Source organism: Dermacentor variabilis, chromosome 7 (assembly GCF_050947875.1).
Source record: "Dermacentor variabilis isolate Ectoservices chromosome 7, ASM5094787v1, whole genome shotgun sequence".
Taxonomy (NCBI): domain Eukaryota; kingdom Metazoa; phylum Arthropoda; class Arachnida; order Ixodida; family Ixodidae; genus Dermacentor; species Dermacentor variabilis.
The window spans coordinates 78,564,932-78,570,931 of NC_134574.1; positions in this window are offsets into that span (position 1 = coordinate 78,564,932).

Consider the following 6,000-nt stretch of genomic DNA (forward strand, 5'->3'; position numbering starts at 1 on the left):
AGAACAGTGTGAATGCTACACAACTTACATAGTTCAAACCAAAAATATATTGCTGGTGGTAGCTCTTGTGGAGGTCATGTCCCTGAAAAAGTGGCATCCATTATATTACCTCCATTTCCCCAGTGTTTGCGTGGCTGAACAATCAGGGCAGTTGTTTTCATTTTCACCTGCTGCAGGGCCATTATCGAAATATTTGATACGTTTGTGTAGTAACCATGAGGGTGCCGCGTAGAGCAGGACGTGGACGTGGAGAAGAGGCGCGCGGTCCCTTGCTCGGTCGTTTTAATAGATGCGTGCGAGCGCAAGTCTCGCCTTGATAAATTTCTTCGCGTTGCCACCATCGCCGAGATATAAGGCTTTTTTTACAAGTCGGAAAGAAACCAAGACACCTTGACAAGAATGAACACAAACATTATTCGCTTTCTACAAACAGATAGGCCATAAGGTTTCCTGTTTTGCCCACTGCCATAGTCCACAAGGTCGCGAAGCTTAGGATGAAAAGCGGTCAAGAAACGATTCTGGGTGACATAGACAAAGGGGGTCATGGGACGTGCCATTGAATCGCGACTAGGGCGATGAGGGGGAGGGGGGGTCAAACGCTATGAAGAGGAGAGAGCGAGAGAGTAAAACTTTATTAAATATAAATAAAATAAGGCACGATCGTTGCAGCCCCTATTCAAGGGCCCCACAGGCACGAGCGGCTGGCTGGACTTGGCCCAGAAGAGCCCATTGGCTCTCCCGACCCTCGTCCGCAAGCCATGCCTCCCAATGCCTATTCCTCATTAGTGGATGTTGGTGTAATATGGGGCTGTCTATGTGCGGAGGCCTCCTGGGGCACTCCCATGTGATGTGCTTCCGTGTGGGTGTGTCTGTGCACCACGGGCACTCGTCAGTGAACCTCGTGGGGTGTATTCTTTGTAGGGGGTGCAGGTTGGGGTATGTATTCGTCTGAATAGGACGCCAGTCCCTCTCCTGTTGGCTGTTTAAATCGGAGTGAGGATGTCCAAAACGTCTCCGCTCCTGCCATTGCTGTAGGAGGATGTCACGAGAATTCGGTAGAAGGTCGTCGCTAGGCCATGCCGTTGCTCGGACGTTTAATCCTCGAGCAATACGGTCGGCCCTCGCGTTTCCTGCCAGTCGCTAGTGTGCCGGACACCATACGATAGTGCGGTGCCCCTCTAGTTGGGTGCCTAAAATTTTTATTATTGATTTGGGTGCCGTTTCATGTAGAAACAGGCGGCAAGCGGCATGTGAGTCGGATAATATGACAGCCGAATCGGTTTGGCACTCGGCGTCCTATATGGCCAAGACGATGGCTGCAGCCTCTGCCATGCATGCCGAGGCGGTTTTGGAGGATGCCGTTGTTGTTGCATGTAGAGACTATGGTGAAAGTGTCTGAGCTGGCTCTACTGGCATCCGTATAACTCACCCCCGGTCCCATGCCACAACGCTTAAGTGTCTTTACCCTTGCTCTACGTCGTCCGGGATGGTACTTGAGGTGCATCTTTTTGGGAATTGGGGCCACCGCGATGTGCGACCGAACGTTGCGGTCTATCTGTGCGGCTTCCTCTCCGTAAAAATGGGGTCTCAGGGGAAAGCCTAACCTCGCCAATACTTCCCTGCCCTGAGTTGAAGAACAAAGTCGTTCTTTCTTAGGATATAACGTCGCGACTGCGTACTCGTCGAAAGTGTTGTGCAGGCCCTGTCCCTCGAATCTCTCTGTGCTAGCGCATTCGGGAAGACTAAGGGCGGCTTTGAAGGCTTTTCTTATTATTGTGTTTGCCTGTATAATCTCTTGGTTTGTCAAAACCTGATACGGAAGGGCGTATGTGATTCGGCTAATTACGAATGCGTAAACCAGGCTGAGAGTCTCTCCCTCAGTTAGGTCGTCTCTGCTTCTTGCCGTTCTCCGTATCATTCTGCTGAGAGTCGTTCCTTCCCAGAACTTTGATCGATTGCAATTAAAGCTACTGTATTGGCCGCGAAATCAAGCGAAGTCGCCACCTGGTGGACACTGCCTGAACCATGCGTAGTGTGGCATGGCCTTCGAGGTTGTACGAACTAGCAGGTTTTGCTCCGGCCGTCCCATTCGGCGCGCTCCACAGCAACAAAGTGTAACTGCTGCACACACACCCGGCTACCCCCAGGTGGGGCTGTATGCCGAGAGTGAGTCATGATAAGTTGAGAGAAATGGTCATTGATTAGGAAGGGTATAGCAACATAGGGAGTGACCATAAACGTATTTTTAAAATGGGATATGTAGTTGGGAACGAGAGCAAGGAGTGCAAAATGGCCAGTCCAAATTTGAACGCTGAACAAATAACACTCTAGTGACTCTAGTGACAAATATAGTCACTAGAGTGAAGGAAGAACTTGACAAATGAGCAAGAGTGCGAATATGGTGAGATTCTAAGTGTAATAACGACAGAAATACGGAAAGAGAAACAATATGTTCGTTGGAAAGGAAAAAAGAAACCGAAAAGCTGGTGGAACAGGGAGATACGAGAAGAGATCGCCGAACGACAAAAAGCATCCCAAAAGCACAGGCAGGCAAAGAAGGCTCAGTTGCCGCAGGATGAATTAGCCAATAAATGGCAAATACACCATGGAAAAAGTCTATGGTTCAAACACTGGTGCAAGCAAAGATAAAAGGTGACAGTGAACATTATTTGTCAGAAATACATGAGAAAAAGAAGGCCGCACTATATTATTTTGTAACCACATAAACTTATTAGGCAGGAAGCCAACAGTACAACATATCCTAGACGAAGACGGAAACAAGCAGGAAGGGGAAGCGGCAATAAATTACATCCGAAATATAACAGCCGAATATTTCCAAGGCAATGACGAGGTTGTATTTGAAGAATACAATAGCATGAAAGAGATCCAGATGGAAAAGGAGCTGGTGCTGACAAATTTCAACTGGAAAAACGCCGAAGCGAAAATTCCTAAGCGCACAGCCACAGGACTAGACGAGGTTCCCGTTAGGCTAATTAATAAACTAGGACCAAAAAGTAAGGAGGCTCTGGTGAAAACAGTGGAAAAAACTTTAAAAGACAGATGAACACCAGACAGTTGGCGACAAAGTAGAATGAGAGAGAGAGAGAGAATGTTTAATGGCAGAAAGGTGGAGAGGTCGGTCTGAGTGAAGTGCCTCTAGCCTGCTACTCCACGCTGGGGAAGGGGTTTGGAGAATAACAGAGGTGGGATGGGAAGAGGAAGGACGGTGGTGGTATGGCAAATACGATGAGGGCTGCACATCATATTGTTTCTGCGCATTGTGTACGTGTACACTTCACACTGCAGCACAGTCATCTTAGCGAGCAGAGGTAGAAGTTACTGCAATGTAGCCAGGAGACTGTCTATAGCGTTCATAGTTTTTGCCGATGTTAGCGCCACTGGCGTATTTAAACCGGGCAGTAGCAGCTGCAGGGCGTCGAGTTTTTGTCGCAGCATGGTTTTGATGACAGAGTTCGATGGTGCAATCTGAGCGCACTGTCCTTGCTCGCGCTGACAGTCTGAGGCCCGTGTGCGCGGCGGCAAGCGTGGCCATACATTCGATTCTGGGCTTGCGCCGCTGGCTTGAAGCAATGCTTTGGAGAGATCTATCGATGTCAATTCAAGTAACTTCTCCTGGACCTGCGGAATTGGAGCCAGGGAGCTCTCGTTTGGACCTACAGCTTGCCCACGGCGATGACGCGTTCGTCTCCTCCGCTGTTGCACTGACGCTGCCGCCTCCTTGTGGGACATACTTGTCTTGCTCATTTGGTTCCGCATTTTTTTCTCCTTTTTTGTTTAGGACAATCCTTGGAATTGGCCTAGTGGGGTCCATCGCAATTCGAGCATTTCATTTCTTTCACTGTGCATGAAGATGCGTCATGGCTGCCGGCACAGCGGAGGCATGCCGTATGTCCTGTGCAGACAGCGCTGACAGGGCCTAGCTTTAGGCACTTGTGGCATTGCAGTGACCGGGGCACATAAGGACGCACCGGGTGCCTAACGTAGCCCACCTTGACATGGTCAGGTGGGCTACGAAAAGAATAAAAGAAGCTCGACGCCCGTCGACTGACCGAAGCGGTGAAAATCGATCACCTTCACTGTTGAAGACAGAAGCCTTCGTAGCTCTTCGTCGCTGATGTCAATCACGGCATCGGAAATAACACCTGCCCTAGTGCGACCACTGTGCACGATGAATGACCGGACTTCTATGTGTCCAAGTATGCGCACGGTTTTCAATTTTTCTAATGCGGCCTGCGTCGTTACTTCCACTATGACTACGTTTTTTGTGTTAAAACGCACTTCGTTAATTCTTTTCGGAGATACATTACCAAGGTAAGTGTTAAGAATCTGTCTGTGTACATAATTTAAATTCGTAGGCACATTGAGAGGCACAAAAGCAATCCTGTAACTTGGAGTAGGCGGTCCGTTGGGTCCCTGCTCACTCACGTCGTTGCATGTCTTGCGGTATTTTCGCTTCATTTGCCTGCCCTCCACGACGGTGTAGTCACTGTCGCAGTCCATTGGCTCTCTGTTGGAGAAACAGGAACCGCACATCTGCGTGTCTCCGTTGCAAGCCTTACACTTTATCCCTGCGAGACGCAGTGAGAAGACGCGTGCTCGACGCTAGTGATGGCGTGCCGTCTGTCATCGCCTCGGATGGATTCTCCTCCAAAAAGCACAATTAAGCCTTCACTATAACAAAACCATCGCAGCGAGGCAAGAAGCGACGATTGCTCAGATCACTTCGTCTTCCTTCATTTAATTTATCCTTTCATTTTATTTATAAAATTAAGGGGGAGAAAGATAGAATTCATTCGTATAGGCCGTTGACCATTACATCGGTAGTACACAGGCTTGCAATGCAGGCAATCAATTAAAAGCTGCAAGCATGGGCAAAGAATAATGGCCTTTCGGGACAACTTAATAATGGCTTCACAATAGGTAGACGGTCGGATGACAATTTATTTGATCTTACTCAGTGTATTAAAATATCAACAGTAGAAAGCAGGCCGTTATACGTGGCCTTTTTTAGACATTACAAGAGCCTATGACAACGTAGACCACAACATTTTGTGGGATATTCTGGAGGGGGAAGGCTTAGGTGATGATTTTCTACAGCTTTTGACAGAGATTTCCCAAGAAAATAGCGTTTGTGTTGAATTGGAAGGGATGAGGAACGTGGAGAAAGTTATATTAACAAGGGACTAACGTAGGGGTGCCTTTCATCCCCACTGCTGTTTTAATGTACCTGGTGATGATGGAGAGCGCGCTAGCAGAAAGTAATATCGGGTTTGATCCCTTATACAAACAGACGGGTACAGTAGTAGAGCAGCAGCTTCCAAGTTTATTTTATGTGGAAGACATTCTGTTGCTAGCTAACAAGCAAAGTGATTTTCAATATCTGTGGACAGGAAGAGGAGGATATAGGTTTGAAATGTATTCTTAGAAAATCAGGTGTTATGGTATTCAATGAAAACAGTGAGCAGACAGTGGCAATACAGGCCTAGGAAATATCTCGGTAACAATAAAATACCTTGGTATATGGATAAATGAAGGCAATAGATATATGGAAACACAAGAAAAGACAACAATAAAGGGGAAGAGAAATGCAGCCATAATGAAGCACAAAGCGCTATGGGCATACAATAGGTACGAGATGCTCCGAGTTTTGTGGAAAGGACTTACTTTTGCAAATGCGGTTGTTTGCTTGAAATCAGGGGTACAAGCCGAGCTAGATGGCAAACAAAGTTCAGTGGGAGGCCTCGCATTGTGGAGGGGGGGGGGGCGCTCACGGGGAACCAACGAATGAAGCTGTGCATGGTGATGTAGGATGGACAAGTTTTGAGGTGACTGATATTCACAGTAAAGTTGATTATATGAAGAATGACGCAGGAAATTGAAGAAAGTAAATGGGCTGGGAGAGTGTTCAGATATTTGCACAGCAAGAAACATTGATTCACAGTGGAGGAAAAGAACTGGGAAGCTTACCAGCAACTATGC